Source organism: Lolium rigidum, chromosome 4 (genome assembly GCF_022539505.1).
Source record: "Lolium rigidum isolate FL_2022 chromosome 4, APGP_CSIRO_Lrig_0.1, whole genome shotgun sequence".
Classification (NCBI taxonomy): Eukaryota; Viridiplantae; Streptophyta; class Magnoliopsida; order Poales; family Poaceae; genus Lolium; species Lolium rigidum.
Window position 1 is genome coordinate 215610700 of NC_061511.1, and position 26642 is coordinate 215637341.

General features: G+C 41.7%; 1 pseudogene; it reads left to right on the forward strand.

Annotated features, from left to right (window-relative positions):
* The first annotated feature begins 7432 nt into the window (after positions 1-7432).
* Positions 7433-25178, forward strand: LOC124648251 (annotated as a pseudogene).
* Positions 25179-26642: the final 1464 nt, after the last annotated feature.

The following is a 26642-nucleotide window of genomic DNA, read 5'->3' on the forward strand; positions in this document are numbered from 1 at the left end:
GATCTGAACTTGTGTGTAAAAGTTAACAATAAGAATCTCGTAGCATTAAATAATTACATTAATAATGCTCGGCCGCGAGATGACATGAGAAATGATAGGTAAAGACTGTCACCGACAAGATAAAATAATAACACCCAAGAACGAATAACATAAAATCATAGTGAATGACAAATGAAATGATGGGTGATTTTTACACAAATTTAGTCATGTTTTGTTTTCCAAGCATGTGGGTCCTGTTTGAGAGCCTGGTCCATGCTCAGAGCCTATTCTATGGTGGCATGGTCGTAGGTCTAGACAACGGCTAGGGGAAGCAGACCTTCTAACATGATGGAGGAAAGTCAGGGAGCTACGGTGTTTAGCTAGTGTAAAATTAAGAAGTAAAGTCACGGCAGCAAACACTGTATTCAAAGTCATGTACTATAGCAAAATATTATGCATATAGATCAACTAAACTAAAAACTAGTCGGTCATAATTTTAATTCTAAGTAATTATTTTAAATGAATACCACATATTTATCACATGCAACTTAATTTAGATCATATTGGCCTTAATTTTTAGGGTATGTTTGGATGCTGCCTGCATGCGCCTTACCAAATTTTGGCAGTCAATATTTTGGCGCACGACTCGGTCGCCACCGGCTCGCCCATGCATTGGTGTAAAAATAGCATTGGAGTCCATAGACTGGCTTAGGCTTGCCAATTATTTGGAGCCCAACCAAAAAACACATGAATTTCACGGGCGTACCAATATTTTGGTAAGGCAATCTTGGCATAGAATCAAACACACCCTTACTCTTAAACTGAAATCGGCTGTCCATCAATATTTCGAAATCAACCAGCAGTCCAACGAACCCGCACTTTCGCATTTCAGACCTTAAGCCTAAATCCATCCACTGGCTCCGCCCGATCCCCTGACTCCTCTCCCCGACCTCGTGGCGGGCGACCGATGACCTCCAAATCCACCGCGGCGGCCACAAACCTCCGCGCCCCCGAGCTAGAAGACCTTCCTGCAGCTGAGTCCCCGTTCTTGCTTCCAGTTCTTCAGTGCCAACATCAACCAGCTCCTCATCGATATCGGCCGCAAATAAGCTCTCCTCCGCCACTCCATGCCCATGTTCCTCACCAAGAACGCCTCCTGATCTGTGGTCAAGTCCCCATGCAAGAAGAAGTCTAGGACCAGGTAAGCGACGAAGAACCCTGAGCTGATGGTGCTTTCCGGTCTTATACAACTTGGTTCTTCTCCGATTAACTCAAAAAATGTTCTTGGACATCTTTTCAGGAGGTTGTGCTGGTCGTTGTCTTCCTCAATCTACTCCCTTAGAGCCGCTGCCGTTTACTCACGTCCCCACTACTATGCCGACCGGTGCTTACTTGTGGCCCTGGCGATTATTCAAGTTCACGACGATGGCACATCTGTGGAGATGGCCAAATGTTGACTCGCGTCTATAACCTGACGCTTAGGTACACAAAAAACTACCAGCCGACCTGTGTTCTAAAAAAAAAAGTTTAGCATACATTTGACTGAGTTATTCATTTCATTTCATTTCATTTTCCTTTGAATACAGCTCACGTGGTAGACATATGGACAAGCTAGCTGACGCATTTTAAAGCATGGCGTTTGTTTTTAGTTTACAATGATCTTGCAGCAGTGCAGACAGATGGAACTAGATATAAAAATAAATTTAAGAGATAAAGTTGACACTCTAATATATATAGAGAGAATGTGTGCTTATATTTTTTCATTAGAAGGTGTTTTCTTGTGAGTGGCCACTTCTTCGAATTCACAACCTTCCAAGATGAACAAGAAATGGTTAGATGAACAGAATTCTTCAATAGTATCCAACTTAATGTACCATGAAAATATTAGACATTTAGGATCAACGTAGCAACACACTGGCACTTAGCTAGTTGATTGATTGCCACTCAATTTTCATGCATGCATTCCTGCCACGGCTAAGCCAATAGGCTTTAAAACATCAAATATCAATGATAGCTATCTTAAATTTTGAACATGTGTAGCAGAAAAGAAAAAAAAACTTTGAGAAAAGTGATTATGCATGCTAAAATAATCAGTGAGCAGAGTTAGAAGAATTGTAGATTCCACAACGAGCAGTTCATCTTAAATACGTTACTAGCAATAGTGTTAAAAATTTCAGCATATGCCCTTTGCGAAATTTTAGACATTTAGATCAGATAGCAAATAATATAGCAACATCAATGAATCATCAAAACCATATTAAGGCATATAGCGTATTTCAACTTCAGATCTACACTCCAGATTACAAAAATCACGACAGATTATTAACAGCCCAGGATAGGAGTCCAAAATAACAGTTCCAAAATCACTTCGCATTCAGTCCACCAATACAGCCGAAGCACTCAAACTTCAAACATAAACTCAAAACACAAACAAGGAGAGTTCAGCTTCGATTTCTTGTTCTTCCACCCTTAGTCATTCACTAGCTATACTCCAGGCTTCTAAAACCTGCAGTTAAGAAACATGAAGTATGAGTTACAAGGAGATGTCATAGCGTTAAAAAGTAAATCAATATCACGAGTTTTAGTGATTTCAAAGCATGAAACGACAGACAATAGTATAGCTCTAATTACAACCACAAGTAGAGGTGATAGCTCTAATTGAGCTTATAAGCATAAAGGAGCTTGCAGGATAGCTTGTGATTGATGATGACATGTATCTGCAACTCCAAGAATCAAATTTGCAATGGGCCTGGGCATGTGTATGTACCTGCGCGTCATCATCTTGGTCGGTGCGTACGAGGCAGACCTTGCCATCCTTTGGCTCGGACGCTGAAGTTGTCCTCGCCAGGACCCTGGAGCATTGGCCGACTGGGCAGTAGCTACAGCTCGGGAAGACTCCGGGTGGATGCCTGCAGCAGCAATTAGAGACACGACCACCAGCTCTCCCTTAGTGCCTACCCACCAACGTTCCAGTGGCACCATGAGCTTCTACAGTGTTGCCCTTGCCATGCCCACACTGCAACCAACACATGATATATCAACACATCTGTCAGACAGTCCAAGAAAATCGGTGGATCTTATGGCTAGTAAAGGCTATAGTTTACCTTATGTCTGGCCTGCACTGCTGAGTGGAACCAGTGGATGACATCAGCTCTACCACCAAATCATGGTCCTATAAAGTCAAGAAAGCAAACCAAAAAGTTCAGATATCACATGTTTTCCAAGATATCACTCATAGGCGCAAAATCAGAAAAGCCAAATTCAAGTGGCAAACTACTATTTATCATTTTCCGAACTTTTGTGACAAGATAGTATAACTTCTACCCAAAGATTTGCACGAAAATAACGTGTTTCTATCTACTGAACAGATTGTCGGTTCAAGCAAAGTAACTAATGGTTCACAATACAAGTTGGAGGTGGAGCAAAAGATGCAGCAAGCGGGAGAAGTAACAAATGGTTACATAATGCAAGTTTGAATGAGCTGGAGCACAACATACAGTAACAACACTCCCCTCGAGCTAATCAGCCAGTAGGTAGCTGTTGAAAAATGTACACGCTTCCAAAAATAAGAAAGACCTGAAGATCACTAGTACCTACAGTCTGCGCTTTTGCAATCAGCAAGTACTGCAGCGCAACACTCCAACAAACACACCAAAGTGACTAAGAGTCAGCTTGTGGGCTTTGACATTGACAAAATAAAACACAACTTCAAAGGAGCTGTAAGCTCAAGATGCAGTAACAGGGAGACCATCAAAGGCTTGTCGCACCAACTGACAGTACCTCCCTGTAGCTAAATTGAGCTAGCAAGTAGTTTGACCTGGAACAGTACCCGGTTACAGAAGGAATAACGATCAATAGGATCAGATCATGATCAACTGAATCCCGCTGGGAAAACAGCACTCCAAATTATGCTAGCACTGAGCACAGCAAGATCGATCTGCAGATGTCATGGGTGAGAGGAGAGGAGTGGAGCTCACCAGAGGGTATTTGGAGGCGACGCCAAGACCACGGTCGCGGTGTGGCGGACTCGGAGTAAATGAAGGGACTGGGCAAAGGTACTCGATGAGGTGGCGCTGCTCTTGATGCAGAAAAAAGGGAGGATAATTAGATCAACAGGGGTCATGAGGGCAAGAAACACAAGCAATGTAAAAGCTGAAGCATTCAAGGTTGACGTAGGAAGGTATTTATTTACCACAAAGAAGGTTCTGTATCCTGCAGAGAGAAGACAGTCAGCAGGAACGAACTTTCAGCAAGGCACTTTTGGTAAAGCTGAAATCATTCCCAGACCCGGATGTACCTACAAGAGATGGACAAGTTGACGTCATGCTCAGGTATATACATACACACACACTATAAGTAGCAACAAGAAAGATGTAATGGTCAAGCTATAGTATTGCTAGAGCATTTACAAGAGAGAGACAGATGTATTACCCTAATTCGTACGTGTTGGCTTAATTGGAAATTTCCATGAACCATGCAAGGCAAGATGAAGAAACAAGATGATGATTTAGTTTTTGCTGTGACCAAAAGCAGCAGCAGCAGCACGATGGGCAGCTAGGAAACAGTGAGGCAATGACGGCCTTGTGGGAGCAGAAGACTGTGCTGGAGCGTACAGGTCGGAGCAGTATCTCCACGGATTCGTCCTCGTCAGGCTGGTTGGTCAAGAGAGAACCAAGAAATATTTCAGCCGTAATAATTTCAGGAAAAGAAAGAAGAAATCTTGGAACAGGCACCTGGATTGGGGAGTGGTTCATACCGTGAGGTTGTGTGGAGATGGTCGCCAGGCCTGTAGGTTCCGCGGACGGCAAGGTAGTCGAAGGGGGCGCAGACGGAGTCGCGCGCGCCTTGGTCATGTGTCTATATAACTGAGCGTCTTGGTCGGTCCGGACGAAGAAGAACTTGCCACCCCTGGCTCCGATGCTGAAGCTGTCCTAGCCAGCCTTGCACAGGTCCCTGGAGGAGTAGCAGGCAGCTATAGCTCAGGCCGGCAACCACCAGCTCTCCCTTCGTGCCTACCCACCAACATTCCTGTGCCGCCACAAGCTACTACAGCCTCCCTCCTCCCGTTGCCGAGCACCACCGTCTCACCGTCTTGCTCGTCCCCAAACTGCAACAAACACGTGATATGAACTCAGCTATCAGACACAGTCCAAAAAATCGGTGGATCTTATGGATACTAAAAGCATAGTATAGTTTACCTTATGTCTGGCCTTACACTTCTGAGTGGAACCAGTGGATGACATCCGCTTGACCAACATAACATGGTCCTATCAAGTCAAGAAAGCAAGCCAAAAACTTTTAGATATCACCATGTTTTCCAAGATATCATTCATAAGGCAAAAATTCATAAATGGCCATATTCAAGTGTCAAACAAGGCATGGTGCCAAATTAGTGTATATCATTACCGAACTTTTGCAACAAAGAATACCAACTTCTCCCCAAAGATTCGCACAAAAATAACATGTTTCTATCTAATGAACAGATGGTTGGTTTGAGCAAGGTAACTAATGTTTACAAAATAGTACAAGTTTGAGCTTGAGCACAAGATGCAGCAAGCAGGAGAAGTGACAAATGGTTGCAAAATGCAAGTTTGATTGAGCTGGAGCACAACATACAGTAACAGCAAACCCCTCTAGCTAATCAACTAAAGAAATCCTTTCCCGCTTCCAAAATAAGAAGACCTGCAGATCACGAGTAGCTACAGTCTGCGCTTCTTTGCAATCAGTAGGAAAGCAAGCAATGCAGCCCAACACTGCAATGAACACATTAAAGTGACTAAGAGTCAGGTTGTGGTCTTTGACGTTGACAAAAGACAACACAACTTCCAAGGAGCTGTAAGCTCAGGATGCAGTAACAGGGAGACCATCAGAGGCTTGTCGCACCAACTGACAGTACCTCCCTCTAGCTAAATTGAGCTAGCAATTAGTATCACCTGAAACAAAAACCCAGTTACACAACGAATAACAAGCAATAGGAGCAGATCATGATCAAGTGCATCCATCCCGCTGGTAAAACACGACTCCAAATTATGCTAGCACAGTGAGCGGCAAGAGCGAGCTGCAGAAGCTATTGCTGCGAGGGACCATGAACGCACCACAAGCAGTACAGCGTGGAGAACACAAGTAACTCTTAGCAAACACAGAGAGAAAGTAGCAGGTGACCAGATCACGGTTGCGGCGAGGTGGACTGGGAGTTGAGGCAGGAACTGGCCAAAGGTACTGGTTTAGATGGGGCTGCTAGTTGACGGAGACCTCGATGCCCTTGTTGGAGCTTGGCAGCAGCAGCAGCAGTTTTCTTCACCTCACTGAACACACATGGTGCTGCATAGAAACACGAGTATTTCCAGAGGTCAGCTAATAAGCTGGATGCAGTAACACTAGGTAAAGTAGCTATGTTTGCAACTGGGTGAATTAGGCGGAACCGTGCTACATCGCGAGGGTGGGAAATGGACCTTTTGCGGGGGTTCTCGACGGCGTGTACATGGAGATGGAGATGGAGATGGGGGAGTCGTTGATGTCGTGGTCTGGGTGAGTTTGGTGTGTTGCCCGTCCTCCTACCTGTGATGAAGCAAAGCACAAGAGGAGGTGATGAGTAGGGCAGTGAACTGCGTGAGCAGAGCAATTCAAGAGGACGCATCAAGGAGATGAGGGACTGACCTAGGTGGTCGACCCCGTGTAGGACGGAGAGGCATGGAAAGACCTTGATGACGACGGCCTTGCCGGAGTGTCCTTCTCCGAGCAGTATCTCGACGGATTTGTGCTGGTCCGGCTGGTAAAGAAAGAAGCAACATGTTTATTTGAGTTGGGGAAAAGGAAGGAAGAAATTTTGGAAAGGGGGATTGGGTAGCGGCTCATACCGTGAGATTGTGTGGAGATGGACGGCGCGCGGTTCCGTGGACGGCGAGGAAGTGGAAGCCGGAGTCGCGCGCGGCGGCCGCGTCGGCGTCCCCTTGTTCCCATTGGGTCGGTCGAAGCCCTGGCCTCCATGGCGGCGACCTTGGGTGCGGCCGCGTTGATGGTGCCGTGGACGAGCAGCGATGGCGGCGGCTGGTGCATCGTCCGGCGAGGTGGAGGTGGAGGTGGAGGTGGAGGCGGAGGCGGAGGCATGGATGCGGTGGGTGGGCGAGCGGCGGCGCGGGCGGTGGGAGAGAAATGGGAGGAGACGGATTAAAGCTAGGGTTTGGATGGGAGAGGAGGTGCGTTGGATGGGGAGAAAACAAAGGACTCGGTTAGGTGCGGTGCGTTTGGCACGATGAGCCATTTACACGTTGTGCCGATTGGAGCAGGCTGCTGCGCGGGAATCAATGCGCGTTTGTGTCGTCTTGCGTGCCCCCATATCGCAATGTCACGCCATTTTCACCTCGTCTTGGGCCATCCAGAGCCAAGCAAAACAAGCCAGCTCGCGAAAGCATGCAAGACCCGGCCGGTTCGATCGACGCCACGCGCGCCGTCGATGCCGGCCACCGCGCGCGCGCGTATAAACGTCGACGAAGAGCAGGCCAGCTGCTGCACCTCTCCACCGTATCAGTCAGTTCATAGTTCACAGTGCAAGCGTGGACGCCGGCCGGCCATGTCGGAGGAGCAAGGGCGCCCTGCTGAATCGAGCATGGCGGCGCCGGCGAGGTGGAAGGAGCTCCACGGCGAGCGGCGGTGGGACGGGCTGCTTCGCCCGCAGCTGGACCTGGACCTGCGCCGCACTGTGATCTGGTACGGCGAGATGGCGCAGGCGGCGTACGACGCGTTCAACCACGAGAAGCTCTCGCCGCACGCCGGGCTGTGCAGGTTCGGCAGGCGGCGCTTCTTCGAGCGCGTGATGCTGCCGGACCACGCCGCAACGTACCGGGTCACCAGGTTCCTCTACGCCACGTGCTCCGCCCTCCGTCGGGGCGCCGCGTTCGTGGGGCCGCACGGGAGGGCAGGCGCCGCAGGGAGTCCAACTGGATCGGGTTCGTCGCCGTGGCCACCGACGAGGGAAGGCCACGGCTGGGGAGGCGCGACATCGTCGTCGCCTGGCGCGGCACCGTCGAGGCGCTCGAGTGGGTCAACGACCTCGAGTTCGTCATGGTGCCGCCAAGGGGCCTCCTCCGCGACGCACACGGAACCGACGCCATGGTGCACCACGGCTGGCTCTCCATCTACACCTCCACCGACCCGGCGTCCAGCCACAACAAGGACAGCGCCAGAGACCAGGTAGTACACTAACAAAATACTCCCTCCGTTCCATTCTACAGTGCCTATAGTTTTTTGCCACCGAAATTAGCATAAGAGCGTTCTTTACACAAGACCCCTAGATTAACGATTTGAGATCAGAGTAAAATGAGGGAAATCGGTAACTTCCTAAATTAACATAACAATTTCCACAAATCTCTCTGGTTGACTCTCCATATATGTGCAGCTAGGTTATATTAAGGAAATAAAAACATTACTTCCTAAATCTAAAGAATCGTTGGGATCATGCATTAGGAATTTCAATTAATTGTTTCCTTTTTGTATGAACTTTTTTCACGCATGTCCTGTGGGAACTGATTGGTAATTGAAAAAGTGCCAAGCTACAACCTTATATTCTGAAACAAATGCCAAAAATCTATAGGCATTATAGAAAGGAACGGAGGAAGTATCTATCTACGGTACTCTCACGTCAGTACACTGTTCATTGTAAATCGTGCTCACCAGCCTCCTCTTGCACGATGACATGCAGGTGCTGGATGAGGTGAGGAAGCTGGTGGACACATACAAGGAGGAGGAGGTGAGCATCACGACGACGGGCCACAGCCTCGGGGCGGCGCTGGCAACGCTCAGCGCCTTCGACATCATCGAGAACGGCTACAACGGCACGTTCCCCGTCACGGCGTTCGCGTTCGCCAACCCGCGCGTGGGTGGCGCCGGCTTCAGGAAGCGGTTCGACGCCGCCGGCAAGCTCCGGCTCCTGCGCGTGCGCAACGCCCACGACATCGTGCCCAGGTACCCGGCGCTGCCGTACCACGACGTGGGCGCCGAGCTGGCCATCGACACGGGCGCGTCGCCGTACCTCAGGGCGCCTGGGGATGAGCGGGTGTGGCACAATGTAATATCCCAGGTAATGGGGTTACAAAATTAGAGGAAACAGATGTGTGCATTGCATTCATGCATAGAAAATCTGGGGAATTTTCGCGCTTTAAAGTAAAACAGTCACAGTAACTGAAGTTTCACTTGACCTTGGTGGAATTGAAGTAGCTCATCAAGTGAAGCGCTACAAACCTCAATGTGACTTTGGTTAAAACATTGTTTTGGGTAGAGATGATTTGATCTAAGGGGTTAGATCAAATGAAACTAATAATCCTCACAACAACACTTTACTCAATGATCAATTGCTTGATCTTATAAAAGAATATAATATAGTAATCCTTGCCATAGCATATGAATATCTATTCAATTACAAACCAAGGAACAACAAAATGGAGAAATCATTCTTGACTTATCTTTTCCATGTCTTAAACTAATCCATAATCCTACCATGAATCTCATGGTATTCATTTTACTCCATTCTTGGAAACAAGACATGGAGATCCAACTAAGGAATATAATTCTTCTCTATTTCAAATTATTATACATCAAACCCGGAGAGGTGAGAGTTCTATATTATTTATTAGAGAAGCAAGTAACAAACCCGGAGCTAAACCTCGGATATACATCCAAGTATTCAAATCATCATCTCTAAGAGAAACAGTAGGATATTATTCAAGACAATTCCTAGAGAGAGAATCTAATCATGTTAAACCTAGATATTGATGATCACATCAACCTCTAGGGAGCCTAACCTTAGGTTATCATTGAAGTACTTTCCAAGTGAGAGAGCCCATTCATATCAATTCTAGTTTTACTTACTAATGAATAAAGGATAAACTTTGAACTAAAGTATTAGGTAAACCATTTTATCTTGGAGTGGTGAGATAACCAAGATAGCCAAGTGGAGTTTTAGACTAGATACCTATTGAGATATTGTGAGTACACCATAAACCCTAGAATAATCCATTCCTATATAAGAGAGCTCAAGATCTGGTGTTACACTCAAGATAGTTGAGGCAAGCACTCGGATTTGAGAGAGAGAACTATTCTTATAATCAGATGATCATATCATCATTGTTGAGTAGAACCCTAACATAATATCTCAGGCATTCTCCTGGGATATAAACTTTAGAGACAATCATAGTAGTCCCATTCAAGAAGGTAAATTAGAAGTACTATACCCTAGTTGATCAAGGCAGTGCTTGATCATGGAAGTGAGAACCTCATTTAATGAGAGATACCTTGGGAAGTCAAATCTTGATCATTATAAAATTGTGTAGTGATCATAAACCTAAGAACTTGAAGTAGAGGATATAAGCACATAAGAAGAGCTTAGAATTAAAGCCTATAATTTATATGGTGAGAAATTTAACTTGTGATTCAATTAGTAATCATAAGTAGAATCCTACCACATCTATATTTCATAAATTAAAGAACCTAAGCAAATCTTAGAGTAAAACTCCATACTTGATATGGTGAGAAACCATATATCCATATGACCAAAGTTAACTATAAAAAGAACTATAACCAATGTAGCTACTTAAATGATAAATTGAGGTTAATAATAGAAGCCAATTGGTAGAAGATAAAACTAATTCTTAATATCATAATAACTAGAGGAGAACCTAAAATGTTAAGTAAATAACCACCTTATCATGGTTAGGGGAGATTAAACCCTATCACATGCAATATGGTGTCATCTCATCTCTACACCCTGGAATTAAATCTCAAACCCTAGTTTATGTATCACTATGGTGATCATAATATAAAAACTAAAACCATGCCTAAGCTATAATAGGAATAAGGGAATTGTTCAGCCAACCCTGAAATGAATCAAGATACCAACTTAACCTATTTTTCAAGCCATGCTATATAGGTGCAACTAACTACTTGTTTTCATATAAATAGAAGACTCATGAGAGAAATGAGATCCACCTTAACCATATTAAACTAAGGGTTTAAAAGATGACAATAATACTTTAAAATAACCTTAAACAATTCTCCAAATCAATAACCACCATGAGCACATGAAATAATGTTATGAGATCATATGCTCAAATAAGAAACTTGATATTAAGCCATGCCTTGTAAATTGTTTAATGCAATGTAACAAAAGATAAATATAAAAACTTAACTATCAATAGGTACTTAGAAGAACCTCTTGAGAAATAGTTTGGATTACCTAAATTGATATTGGCAATTAGGACTATATAATTGCCCATTTTCAATCTCTATTAACATTTAATAAACAAGGGTGTCACTACACATATGAAATATTTTAAAGCTCTTATATTTACAATAGTATGTTCGTAAACTCCAAAGGGATTCACATATTTAAAATCCTGCAAGGTATAAATAGGATTCAAATTTGAATTTTAAAAGCAGAATTCAAAACAGAAAATAAGAAAGAAAACGAGAAAACAAAAGGAAAAGAAGGAAGCCTACCTGGCTTACACGGCGGGCCACCACGGCCCGAGCACACGGCTCGGCAGCAGCCCAAAACGGCCCAAGAGGCAGCCCAGCCACGGCCCAAGACTGCTTAACCCTTCGCTCCAGACGCACACGAAGTGGACGAAGCCATCTTCGTCTTCTTCGTCGTCTGCAAGCACGGGAGGTCGACACGGCGACGAATTCAGCCACGTCCCGGCCGGCTTTGTGGACCACGCGACCGACGACGACCGCCCGCTACTCTATAAATACACGGCCGAATCCTCCATCTCTCGTGTTCTTCGTTTTTCCCAAATTCCCCAAACCCTAGCCTCCGCGGCCACCATCTATCGCCGGTGACTGGGACCTCCCCGAGCCTCGCCGATGACACCATCGTCATCGCCATCTTCTCCTTGCTCTTCCTGCAAAAGGAATTAAGCCAAGGTGCCTCGGAGCGTCTCCGTCGAGCTCGTCTCCCCGACGGCCGGCGACACCCAACTCCGGCGAACCAGACCACGGCGAGCCACGCCGTCAAGCCCGGCGTACTCCTGGTGAGCCGCTGAAGCTCCTCGCATGCTCGCCTCGGTCGATTATACACCGTAGCTTCGCCGCGCCGTTTAACTGCATCCGCCGCCGCGGTATGTGCTCGCCGGAGCTATTCCGGTGACCATTAGCTAGCGGCGCTAGCATCAATCGATTCCTTGTCGCGTGCTGGGGAGGATGGTAGTCTCCACTCATCAGGGGGGGGTCTGAATCGACGACGCCGGCGTGGATTTCCCGCCGGCGGTGAGCTCGTCTCGCCACGTTTTCGATTTTGACCATGGTCCATGCTTATGTGGCAGCCACCGTGGCGAGTGGCCCACGAACCGGTGGCTTGTGTGTAGTTTAGCTCTGGGTAAGTTTAGCAGTTTCGTTTAATTTCAAAAATTCATTAATACCTGCAACTTCAAATAATTGTGGAAAATTCATAAAAGCTCAGAAAAATACAAATGAGATATCAAAATTCTTATAAAAGAAAAATCTATCCAATAAAAATATAAAATGAAATTTATATTTTTAATATAAATACAATTATTTATTACTTGTCAATTAAGCCTTTTCCTTTAATTCCAAATTTAATTAAAATCCAATAATTAGGAAAACTTCAGAAAATAAATAAAAACCAGTAACTAATTAAGGAAAACATTAAAATTAATTTTCCTTTACTATTAATTTATTAAATCCTTATTAGGAGGATTTAAACCCTAAATAATAATTACCTTAATTATTAATTCATTAAAAATAATAAAATGCCAAATCCAACATTATTTTTATTTCAAAGTTATTAATAACTTCAACCTTAAAGTGAAGTTATTAATTCAAGAACTTTAGGGTATTTAGAAAACCCTAATTTCATAAGTAATAGAACCGGGAACTCATCATTTCATGTGAAACCTAAAACCCTAAATTAATTAGAAACCCTAGTTCCATTATTACATGTGAACCCTAAATTGTTTCTAACTTAAACCCTAGGTTAGTAGATATGATCATGATATTTTCATTTTGATCCATAGAACCATAATTGGAAATTAAATACTTTCCATGTCCACATAAAATGTAGGAGCCCTATTATCCCTAATTCGATATTCCATGTATGCACACCTATCCTATCTAGATGATCAAACAGGACCAACCCTAGTCCTTATTACCAAGAACCTTATCCTTACTCATCCTTAATTAGCATTACACCATTGTGATGAACTCCAATAGCACCTATGCCCAATAATTATCACTACATAACCATAGTCCACTAAACCCTACAAGTACTTCATAATTATGAACCATCCTAACCAGGAGCCAATAATTCTTTACTTAGGAAATGAAATAGCAAACCTAAACAACCTCAACTTAATTGTAATACTTCTTATTACTTAAGAAGTATGTTCTTCAAAAGTTATTCTTTTGAAGAAAATAAGGAATCATCATCAACCCTGCTTATAAGGACCTATAAACCCTAGCCAGCTATCACTAGCAAGATAAACCAACCTTGACAACAACCATGTATAATGAATTGCTTAGGATGCCTAGGCTTATCTCAACCTTACAAGCCTAGTAGCTGATGAATCCAACTAGGTTGTGATCCATCTAATACCTACTCCAGAAATTAACTGAAACCATAATCAACCATAGAACCCCCTCAACCCTAATGATCATACTTGTTCTTCATTATAGAACATGTTCTTCAAAAGTTATTCTTTCGAATTATATAATAAGTAATCATCAACCATGCACTATAGGACTTAAAATTGACAACTGCTATTCACTTATTATACAACTACTATTCCTTGAGGTGTATGATTGTTACTAAGCATTTTACCACTTGCTTATGATTCTAAAACAACACAAACCTGAATAAGAACCTTGTTTGTGAATCACTCTAAAAGTGCAACACACCCTGAACTAATCATTACAACTCACTGATCCTAAATCATCGGGGTTAGAACACGCTTAGAGCGATTGCATCTCATACTTATGCATTATTGCATCCTTGCCAATCTTTTAAACATCGTCCTTACCGGACGATGATGCTATTTCAGAATTTGGAGTTATTGCGTATCGAAGACCTTGCCTGCATAATCTTGCAGTCAAGAAAGGCAAGTTCATCACTTGCTCATGTCATTTGATTATTTTTATCAAATTACTTGCAAAGTATTATGGTTATCACTACTGCACAAAAATCAAAACCACTACTTTCATAACTATGAATATGACTATGTGGTGGGCAATGGAACCATGGATTGTGTTGATATGGTGGAGGTTCCATTGCACGGGCTTATATCCATCTAGGATTAAACAACAAATGTCGCCGAGTGATTCTTGTGCCGTAATATCCGTGTTAACCATAAGATCCGGAGTGGGACGGAGTAGTCAAAAGTGTTTCCACCTCTCGTTCATCAACGGATGCGCTTTACCGTAGACACTTGTATACTGTCGGGGCAAGCGGTGGGCTGGGGAAGCCTTAAGTCCCCACGGCATAGTCCGTAGACACTTGTCGCTCGAAGTGCAAGCGGTGGGTGCGGGAAGCCCTAAAGTCCCCACGGTATTGCGGTCTATGATGGGTTGCGGCCTACCGGCGAAGGAGTTTGGTTAACGAGTCCCAAAGCTGTTGTCGTGGTCGGGGTCCATCCTTAAGTGGTATAAGAGGACCGACGAGGACCCAGGGTCGGGGTATGCAACAAAGGGTGGGTGTTCGAGGTAGCGGAGGAACATGATTGGCTAGACCTTATACCGGGCCTCACACCATAGGAAGTGTGGACGAGCTCGCGGCTCGGTTGGCACCAAGGTTAAGATCTCTTATGGGTAAAGCAACACACCTCTGCAGAGTGTAAAGAACCGTGACCTGTCACTCCTGTTCGGGATATGGAACTACGAATGCGGCGGAAAGGAGCTCCATGAAGTTCTAGTAAACCGGTGAAGGTCGACGGACATAGTTCTTCCGAATAAAAGCAACCTTTTGAAGAAATGGTTATGAAAACTTGCATTGGTATTAGACTTTCTGGTCTAATGCTGTAGCTAGTGCATTAAACACCTCTTTCCTATAATGAACTAGTTGAGTACGCTCGTACTCATCCCACTCTTAAATCCCCTGCTTAGATTTGGAGGCATCGAAGGAGGATCTTCAATGCAACTCGAAGGCCGAGGAGTCATCAACAACTTCAAGAGACAGGACCATGTCAGAGGAGTCAGATACCACATCCAACAAGGAGAAAACCTAGTTTAGCCATAGAAGGGAACTAGCTTCCGAAACCTAGCTCCTATTTAGCTAGAGTCTATTCTTAGCCTCTCGTAGTTAGTGAAATACTCTACAAATAGAGTTCGTGATAAGATTAGACTACGAGTCGTTCTTTTGGAGTTTATTTGCAGTTTTACCTCATTGTAAAGTAGGAGGCTATGATAATCTTATGTAACAGAGTCGATGTTGTAACTCTATAGACATACCTTGGACCCGCATATGTTTCTGTTGTACCACTACGAGCGATATAATACTAGTGGAACGGTGTTTCATTGGTGTTATATCGGACTTGCATACTACACCATGCGGTGGTATGTCGGGTCACCACGGTTGGTATCGAGCAAATGCTTTGACCCTAGGATTAAAACCCTTTAAAGGAGACCTATAGGATTGGTAGTGTCTATAGGAAGTTGTCCTAGGTAAACCAAATACTTCTTATGACTTGTGATGGATATTCACTTGAGAATAATCCTGACACACTTAAGTCAATATTTGTTACCTATCTTTCTTAAGTGAAGTTAGTTAGCTAATCCCAGACATGTAGCACACCATTAAGTTCCTTAAAACAATAGATGAGTAGATCACAGTTGGTATACAATACATGGTAGTCCAAGGAGAGGATACAACCATAAGGAAGATATCCTATTGGAAGATGTGTACCAACACTTGTTATGGTTAAGAAAGAATTACCTAGACCTGTAATAGGAGTAATATTAAGTGATGAAGATAAGTATATAAGGAAAGTGTCTTACTAGAAGATGTAGACCAAGACAAGTACTGGGTAAGCAAAATTATCCAAACTTGTGAAACAACTAATACTAATTAATATGTACAAGTTATGTGAGGTAGTATAGACCATGATGAGTCAATCATGGGAGGTAAGGAAGATAGATAGGAATAATATATGACTACTTACATGGTAGAGATAAAAATCATATATGATTCACCTGAAAATCGTTATGTGATGGACTAGAATATCATAAATACTTAGGAGGAGTTTGATAAGAAGTTAGACGCGAAACAATAGAGTAAGAGTTGTGTTTCAAAACCATGGGAACTGTGTCAAGTACATCAGAACCCTAGTTATATGCTAAGAACATATGAAAGTATATGATCTATATTTCCATAGTTATGTGTTTAGAATAGCAATGTTAGAACCTAGACATATCATGTGAGATAGGCCTCAACAAAAATGGAAGTTAAGTAGTACTTCCAAAGAAAATTAGGTTAACCTTAACTATCCTAGACCACTTTGTTTCAAGTTTATCTCATTGCAAATGTGCAATTCAGGTAAATGTCAAGACAAATAGTAGAATGCCAACTATATGTGCTAAGTATCACAATATACCCTATCTTATGTGGTGTTATATACTACACATCAGAGCCTGATGTTTAGAGATGTCTTACTCAACTATTATATTCAGGCTTATGATGGTGTGTATTATAAGCACAAAGCTGAATCTTCTTGGATTTTTATTGGAATTTCATTGTTTGACTAGATCCATACATGAAGTTTGACCTTGGTATGCAAATGCATGTTGCTATATCAAGTCCTTACTTGATGCTATAGATCTAGAGGGTAATGGTATTCGTGTGAGGAAGTGACGAATTCTGTAGATTCTGAAGACAAGATGAAGGTTCATCAGATAAAGGAAACAAAGTTGTGGGAAGCAACCACAATATTCAGAACGAAGTACCAATCAAAAACTCATGCTCTACCTCAACAGAGGAGTACTTTAGTACATAAGAAGCATGAAGGTGAGAAATCTTGTGATTATGGTGAAGCTCAAGCAGATCCATAGTCAACATAGAAGAGGGAATGCATGGGAAATCACTTCGGATACTATATTCATAGTGTCAGTTAGTGGTTCTCTTGCAACAATAAACCCTCGGAGAAAGGAAGATGACCTATGAAACCATAGCAGATATAAGAAGACCATAGTTGATATCAGAAGACCACAATTGGTATAAGATCAATACTGCGAGATGGAGTAGAAGATGTCTCGTCTAGTTGATCAAGACCTATAATAGAGTACATTTTTAAATATCAAATAGCCACAGTTGGTATAATAATCACAGCTGGTATCAGTTGGTATTACAAATAGTCCACGATTGAATTATTTGTAACAAAAGTTTGTAAACAAATAAAAATCTTGTCAGCCAAATAGCTAGATCTATAATCATTTAGTTGAAGGATTCACATTGGATGTCCACAATTGAGTGGATACACCACATATATTCTTCACGAGAACTTATAAGAATATCAAATATGAACTACACCTAAACCAATATTCTAACCATCAATCCAATGGTTGGAAAAAAAAGGAGTTGAAGACCATAAGAAAACTCTAAGGGGTAGAGTAAACATTGAGTTAGATATACAATAACTCAATACTTTAAGCTTGATAGAAGCAAAAGGTCTGAACTGAGAGGAAGTTCGATCTTGTTTTCATAAGATTATTGAACACTACTTTCAGAAGGAAGTCAGACCAGAAGCCGAGGTTCATACCTCGAGGAAGTAAGAAGTGGACTATAACTTGAGAAAGTGAGTAATAGTTACTCAGAAGTACGGAAGCTCAAGTAAACTAAGGTTAATAAAGTTGAACGAAGGAAATATCGTAGACCAAATACAGCCCTCGAAGGCCAAAGACCAAAAGAGATTGACTATACCAAAACTTAAGTCCATTTGAATGATTCCTTTCATGGAACCTAAGTAATCCAAAATAGATATAGGTATCAACTATAAACCGTGATTGGATGGACTAAACTAGTCTAATCCATTCTTAGGAAAATAAACCATCACGGCCATTCCATGTTTAGTACCTTACCAAGTACCATTATTGCAGTTTTGGTAGTAAGGGAAAAACAAAGACCTATTTTATCAAATAAGAGAATGTTATCCAATTAGTCCTCAATTAAGACTGTCAGTACAAGAAGAAGTCCCAATCATTGAATATTCAATGAGAAAGGAAACAAGCTTATAATATTGGAGGAAATCATGGAAGTAAAGGAAGTAATAGTTGTTTGATGTCAAACACTAATGGATTCCAGGAAGAATCTGGACAAGGGATATATTCAATTATATCCAGTGAGATCACCAAGGAGTTTGAGAAAAGATGTACTCTGCACAAGCCAGATCCACACTCCGAAACGTGAGGGATATCAAACTTCGAGGACGAAGTTTAGTTTAAGGGGTAGAGACTGTAATATCCCAGGTAATGGGGTTACAAAATTAGAGGAAACAGATGTGTGCATTGCATTCATGCATAGAAAATCTGGGGAATTTTCGCGCTTTAAAGTAAAACAGATCACATGATATCGAAGTTTCACTTGACCTTGGTGGAATTGAAGTAGCTCATCAAGTGAAGCGCTACAAACCTCAATGTGACTTTGGTTAAAACATTGTTTTGGGTAGAGATGATTTGATCTAAGGGTTAGATCAAATGAAACTAATAATCCTCACAACAACACTTTACTCAATGATCAATTGCTTGATCTTATAAAAGAATATAATATAGTAATCCTTGCCATAGCATATGAATATCTATTCAATTACAAACCAAGGAACAACAAAATGGAGAAATCATTCTTGACTTATCTTTTCCATGTCTTAAACTAATCCATAATCCTACCATGAATCTCATGGTATTCATTTTACTCCATTCTTGGAAACAAGACATGGAGATCCAACTAAGGAATATAATTCTTCTCTATTTCAAATTATTATACATCAAACCCAGAGAGGTGAGAGTTCTATATTATTTATTAGAGAAGCAGTAACAAACCTGGAGCTAAACCTCGGATATACATCCAAGTATTCAAATCATCATCTCTAAGAGAAACAGTAGGATATTATTCAAGACAATTCCTAGAGAGAGAATCTAATCATGTTAAACCTAGATATTGATGATCACATCAACCTCTAGGGAGCCTAACCTTAGGTTATCATTGAAGTACTTTCCAAGTGAGAGAGCCCATTCATATCAATTCTAGTTTTACTTACTAATGAATAAAGGATAAACTTTGAACTAAAGTATTAGGTAAACCATTTTATCTTGGAGTGGTGAGATAACCAAGATAGCCAAGTGGAGTTTTAGACTAGATACCTATTGAGATATTGTGAGTACACCATAAACCCTAGAATAATCCATTCCTATATAAGAGAGCTCAAGATCTGGTGTTACACTCAAGATAGTTGAGGCAGCACCTGGATTTGAGTGAGAGAACTATTCTTATAATCAGATGATCATATCATCATTGTTGAGTAGAACCCTAACATAATATCTCAGGCATTCTCCTGGGATATAAACTTTAGAGACAATCATAGTAGTCCCATTCAAGAAGGTAAATTAGAAGTACTATACCCTAGTTGATCAAGGCAGTGCTTGATCATGGAAGTGAGAACCTCATTTAATGAGAGATACCTTGGGAAGTCAAATCTTGATCATTATAAAATTGTGTAGTGATCATAAACCTAAGAACTTGAAGTAGAGGATATAAGCACATAAGAAGAGCTTAGAATTAAAGCCTATAATTTATATGGTGAGAAATTTAACTTGTGATTCAATTAGTAATCATAAGTAGAATCCTACCACATCTATATTTCATAAATTAAAGAACCTAAGCAAATCTTAGAGTAAAACTCCATACTTGATATGGTGAGAAACCATATATCCATATGACCAAAGTTAACTATAAAAAGAACTATAACCAATGTAGCTACTTAAATGATAAATTGAGGTTAATAATAGAAGCCAATTGGTAGAAGATAAAACTAATTCTTAATATCATAATAACTAGAGGAGAACCTAAAATGTTAAGTAAATAACCACCTTATCATGGTTAGGGGAGATTAAACCCTATCACATGCAATATGGTGTCATCTCATCTCTACACCCTGGAATTAAATCTCAAACCCTAGTTTATGTATCACTATGGTGATCATAATATAAAAACTAAAACCATGCCTAAGCTATAATAGGAATAAGGGAATTGTTCAGCCAACCCTGAAATGAATCAAGATACCAACTTAACCTATTTTTCAAGCCATGCTATATAGGTGCAACTAACTACTGTTTTCATATAAATAGAAGACTCATGAGAGAAATGAGATCCACCTTAACCATATTAAACTAAGGGTTTAAAAGATGACAATAATACTTTAAAATAACCTTAAACAATTCTCCAAATCAATAACCACCATGAGCACATGAAATAATGTTATGAGATCATATGCTCAAATAAGAAACTTGATATTAAGCCATGCCTTGTAAATTGTTTAATGCAATGTAACAAAAGATAAATATAAAAACTTAACTATCAATAGGTACTTAGAAGAACCTCTTGAGAAATAGTTTGGATTACCTAAATTGATATTGGCAATTAGGACTATATAATTGCCCATTTTCAATCTCTATTAACATTTAATAAACAAGGGTGTCACTACACATATGAAATATTTTAAAGCTCTTATATTTACAATAGTATGTTCGTAAACTCCAAAGGGATTCACATATTTAAAATCCTGCAAGGTATAAATAGGATTCAAATTTGAATTTTAAAAGCAGAATTCAAAACAGAAAATAAGAAAGAAAACAGAAAACAAAAGGAAAAGAAGGAAGCCTACCTGGCTTACCTGGCGGGCCACCACAGCCCAGCACACGGCCTGGCAGCAGCCCAAAACGGCCCAAGAGGCAGCCCAGCCACGGCCCAAGACTGCTTAACCCTTCGCTCCAGACGCACACGAAGTGGACGAAGCCATCTTCGTCTTCTTCGTCGTCTGCAAGCACGGGAGGTCGACACGGCGACGAATTCAGCCACGTCCCGGCCGGCTTTGTGGACCACGCGACCGACGACGACCGCCCGCTACTCTATAAATACACGGCCGAATCCTCCATCTCTCGTGTTCTTCGTTTTTCCCAAATTCCCCAAACCCTAGCCTCCGCGGCCACCATCTATCGCCGGTGACTGGGACCTCCCCGAGCCTCGCCGATGACACCATCGTCATCGCCATCTTCTCCTTGCTCTTCCTGCAAAAGGAATTAAGCCAAGGTGCCCTGGAGCGTCTCCGTCGAGCTCGTCTCCCCGACGGCCGGCGACACCCAACTCCGGCGAACCAGACCACGGCGAGCCACGCCGTCAAGCCCGGCGTACTCCTGGTGAGCCGCTGAAGCTCCTCGCATGCTCGCCTCGGTCGATTATACACCGTAGCTTCGCCGCGCCATTTAACTGCATCCGCCGCCGCGGTATGTGCTCGCCGGAGCTATTCCGGTGACCATTAGCTAGCGGCGCTAGCATCAATCGATTCCTTGTCGCGTGCCGGGGAGAATGGTAGTCTCCACTCATCGTGGGGGTCTGAATCGACGACGCCGGCGTGGATTTTCCGCCGGCGGTGAGCTCGTCTCGCCACGTTTTCGATTTTGACCATGGTCCATGCTTATGTGGCAGCCACCGTGGCAGTGGCCCACGAACCGTTGACTCGTGTGTAGTTTAGCCTCGGGTAAGTTTAGCAGTTTCGTTTAATTTCAAAAATTCATTAATACCTGCAACTTCAAATAATTGTGGAAAATTCATAAAAGCTCAGAAAAATACAAATGAGATATCAAAATTCTTATAAAAGAAAAATCTATCCAATAAAAATATAAAATGAAATTTATATTTTTAATATAAATCCAATTATTTATTACTTGTCAATTAAGCCTTTTCCTTTAATTCCAAATTTAATTAAAATCCAATAATTAGGAAAACTTCAGAAAATAAATAAAAACCAGTAACTAATTAAGGAAAACATTAAAATTAATTTTCCTTTACTATTAATTTATTAAATCCTTATTAGGAGGATTTAAACCCTAAATAATAATTACCTTAATTATTAATTCATTAAAAATAATAAAATGCCAAATCCAACATTATTTTTATTTCAAAGTTATTAATAACTTCAACCTTAAAGTGAAGTTATTAATTCAAGAACTTTAGGGTATTTAGAAAACCCTAATTTCATAAGTAATAGAACCAGGAACTCATCATTTCATGTGAAACCTAAAACCCTAAATTAATTAGAAACCCTAGTTCCATTATTACATGTGAACCCTAAATTGTTTCTAACTTAAACCCTAGGTTAGTAGATATGATCATGATATTTTCATTTTGATCCATAGAACCATAATTGGAAATTAAATACTTTCCATGTCCACATAAAATGTAGGAGCCCTATTATCCCTAATTCAGTATTCCATGTATGCACACCTATCCTATCTAGATGATCAAACAGGACCAACCCTAGTCCTTATTACCAAGAACCTTATCCTTACTCATCCTTAATTAGCATCACACCATTGTGATGAACTCCAATAGCACCTATGCCCAATAATTATCACTACATAACCATAGTCCACTAAACCCTACAAGTACTTCATAATTATGAACCATCCTAACCAGGAGCCAATAATTCTTTACTTAGGAAATTAAATAGCAAACCTAAACAACCTCAACTTAATTGTAATACTTCTTATTACTTAAGAAGTATGTTCTTCAAAAGTTATTCTTTTGAAGAAAACAAGGAATCATCATCAACCCTGCTTATAAGGACCTATAAACCCTAGCCAGCTATCACTAGCAAGATAAACCAACCTTGACAACAACCATGTATAATGAATTGCTTAGGATGCCTAGGCTTATCTCAACCTTACAAGCCTAGTAGCCGATGAATCCAACTAGGTTGTGATCCATCTAATACCTACTCCAGAATTAACCGAAACCATAATCAACCATAGAACCCCCTCAACCCTAATGATCATACTTGTTCTTCATTATAGAACATGTTCTTCAAAAGTTATTCTTTCGAATTATATAATAAGTAATCATCAACCATGCACTATAGGACTTAAAATTGACAACTGCTATTCACTTATTATACAACTACTATTCCTTGAGGTGTATGATTGTTACTAAGCATTTTACCACTTGCTTATGATTCTAAAACAACACAAACCTGAATAAGAACCTTGTTTGTGAATCACTCTAAAAGTGCAACACACCCTGAACTAATCATTACAACTCACTGATCCTAAATCATCGGGGTTAGAACACGCTTAGAGCGATTGCATCTCATACTTATGCATTATTGCATCCTTGCCAATCTTTTAAACATCGTCCTTACCGGACGATGATGCTATTTCGAATTTGGAGTTATTGCGTATCGAAGACCTTGCCTCGCATAATCTTGCAGGTCAAGAAAGGCAAGTTCATCACTTGCTCATGTCATTTGATTATTTTTATCAAATTACTTGCAAAGTATTATGGTTATCACTATCGCACAAAAATCAAAACCACTACTTTCATAACTATGAATATGACTATGTGGTGGGCAATGGAACCATGGATTGTGTTGATATGGTGGAGGTTCCATTGCACGGGCTTATATCCATCTAGGATTAAACAACAAATGTCGCGATGATTCTTGTGCCGTAATATCCGTGTTAACCATAAGATCCGGAGTGGGACGGAGTAGTCAAAAGTGTTTCCACCTCTCGTTCATCAACGGATGCGCTTTACCAGTAGACACTTGTATCCGTCGGGGCAAGCGGTGGGCCGGGGAAGCCTTAAGTCCCCACGGCATAGTCCGTAGACACTTGTCGCTCGAAGTGCAAGCGGTGGGTCGGGGAAGCCTAAAGTCCCCACGGTATTGCGGTCTCATGATGGGTTGCAGCTACCGGCGAAGGAGTTTGGTTAACGAGTCCCAAACCGTTGTCGTGGTCGGGGTCCATCCTTAAGTGGTATAAGAGGACCGACGAGGACCCAGGGTCGGGGTATGCAACAAAGGGTGGGTGTTCGAGGTAGCGGAGGAACATGATTGGCTAGACCTTATACCGGGCCTCACACCATAGGAAGTGTGGACGAGCTCGCGGCTCGGTTGGCACCAAGGTTAAGATCTCTTATGGGTAAAGCAACACACCTCTGCAGAGTGTAAAGAACCGTGACCTGTCACTCCCTGTTCCGGGATATGGAACTACGAATGCGGCCGGAAAGGAGCTCCATGAAGTTCTAGTAAACCGGTGAAGGCTGACGGACATAGTTCTTCTGAATAAAAGCAACCTTTTGAAGAAATGGTTATGAAAACTTGCATTGGTATTAGACTTTCTGGTCTAATGCTGTAGCTAGTGCATTAAACACCTCTTTCCTATAATGAACTAGTTGAGTACGCTCGTACTCATCCCACTCTTAAATCCCCTGCTTAGATTTGGAGGCATCGAAGGAGGATCTTCAATGCAACTCGAAGGCCGAGGAGTCATCAACAACTTCAAGAGACAGGACCATGTCAGAGGAGTCAGATACCACATCCAACAAGGAGAAAACCTAGTTTAGCCATAGAAGGGAACTAGCTTCCGAAACCTAGCTCCTATTTAGCTAGAGTCTATTCTTAGCCTCTGTAGTTAGTGAAATACTCTACAAATAGAGTTCGTGATAAGATTAGACTACGAGTCGTTCTTTTGGAGTTTATTTGCAGTTTTACCTCATTGTAAAGTAGGAGGCTATGATAATCTTATGTAACAGAGTCGATGTTGTAACTCTATAGACATACCTTGGACCCGCATATGTTTCTGTTGTACCACTCTGAGCGATATAATACTAGTGGAACGGTGTTTCATTGGTGTTATATCAGACTTGCATACTACACCATGCAGTGGTATGTCGGGTCACCACACACAACCTCGAGTGCTACCTCCACGGGGTGGCCGGCGTGAAGGCCGGGGGAGGGTTCGAGCTGGCGGTGGAGCGGGACGTGGCGCTCGTGAACAAGTCGTACGGCGCGTTGAGGGAGGAGCACGCGGTGCCGGCGGCGTGGTGGGTGCCGGCGAACAAAGGCATGGTGAAAGCAAACGATGGGCGCTGGAGCCTCGTCGACTTCGAGGAGGAGGAAGGGGAGGACACCGTCGTGCCAGTGAACAACAAGTGAAACGGACGCATGTTTCTTCCGAGCATGCATGCATGCGCAAATCATTTGTGCTAAGAAGACACAAATTAAGCTACTCAGAAACCAACAAGAAATGTACCTCATGCTATATGGAGCTTGTTTTATTTTTAAAAAATAGAAATAACATTTTAAAGTAAAAAATGTTGTGTTCTATCATTATGAAAAATTTCAACTCAAAATACATTATAATTGAGGCTGTGCAAAAATAATAAAATCTGACATCCACGATAGTGAACGGTGCAAACTTTTAGAACCTCGAAATCTATTAGATTTTGTTATTTTTGCACATCCTAGACTATATAGTATCCCGAGTTTAAATTTTGTAACTTGATAGAACTCAACATTGTTTACATCTAAATATTTTTCCATATTTTTGAAACTTTAAAATGTCATTTTTTATTTTTTCAAAGAAAACTAACTACATGTAGCTCGTCCTATCAAAATCAACGAAAAAAATAGCACCCTATTTCAGCGTTTTAGCGGCACTAAAGCATATTTGGAGAGTAAACGCTATGCTATGGATATTTGTCTCATTGTGACGCTAATCTCGTTATTAGTGGCGCTATACAAACTATTTCTCCTAGCATTGTAGGGGTGCTATTTTCGTTAAAAAATAGAGTTGCGGACTAGTTATTTTAGGTCCTTTGGCTCACGAGCTGCCGAAATCCCCATTCCTAACCCGGCCATTCAACCGGAGCCCCATAAACAGCTCCCACTCCTCACATATAGCATCAAAACGAGCAAGAGCTGTTGCTTCAATAAAAAGAAACAAAGCTTGTGAGCCTAGGAGGAAGTTGCTTCTAGTTTTCCATGATGATGATCTGCAATCCATGGGTTTTTCTTCTGAATCAGATAATAACCCCATGTATTTTCCAACTATTTCATCAGATTTCAATTAATTACTACGTCTTGGCTCGTTAGTTATTTATTTGGACTAAGCTTGTTGGCTGGTTAGTTGTCTACCTTTTTTTTAATCTTAATTTTCCATCTAGTTCTAGACTATGACTATTGAATTGTTGATGTTACTTGTTAGACCGTGACAAATCTTTATCTTTCATTGTGATATGGACTTTGTCAATTTGATTTGTTGATCTGGTCAATCTTTTAGCAGCTGAAATCCTTAGTATACATGCTATATTTGTCTTTTTTTTTGTGAAACGCTATGTTGTAAAATAGTACGTTATTAACACATTATAAGTTGCATATCATATTTTGGAAGGCCACGCTATTTCATTCAACGCCCTATTTTTTCATTGAAAAAAATCCACACTCCATGGAGGTCTCTATATTATGGACCAAGTATGTAGAACTATAACACAGACTCTTCTCGAAGATTCTAGTGCTTAGCACATATTTGTAAACATAACGGGATTCACAACATAGTAAATAAAAAAATTCCTACGGATATGAATAAAAGAGATCTAATCTACGGGAGCCAAGATCGAA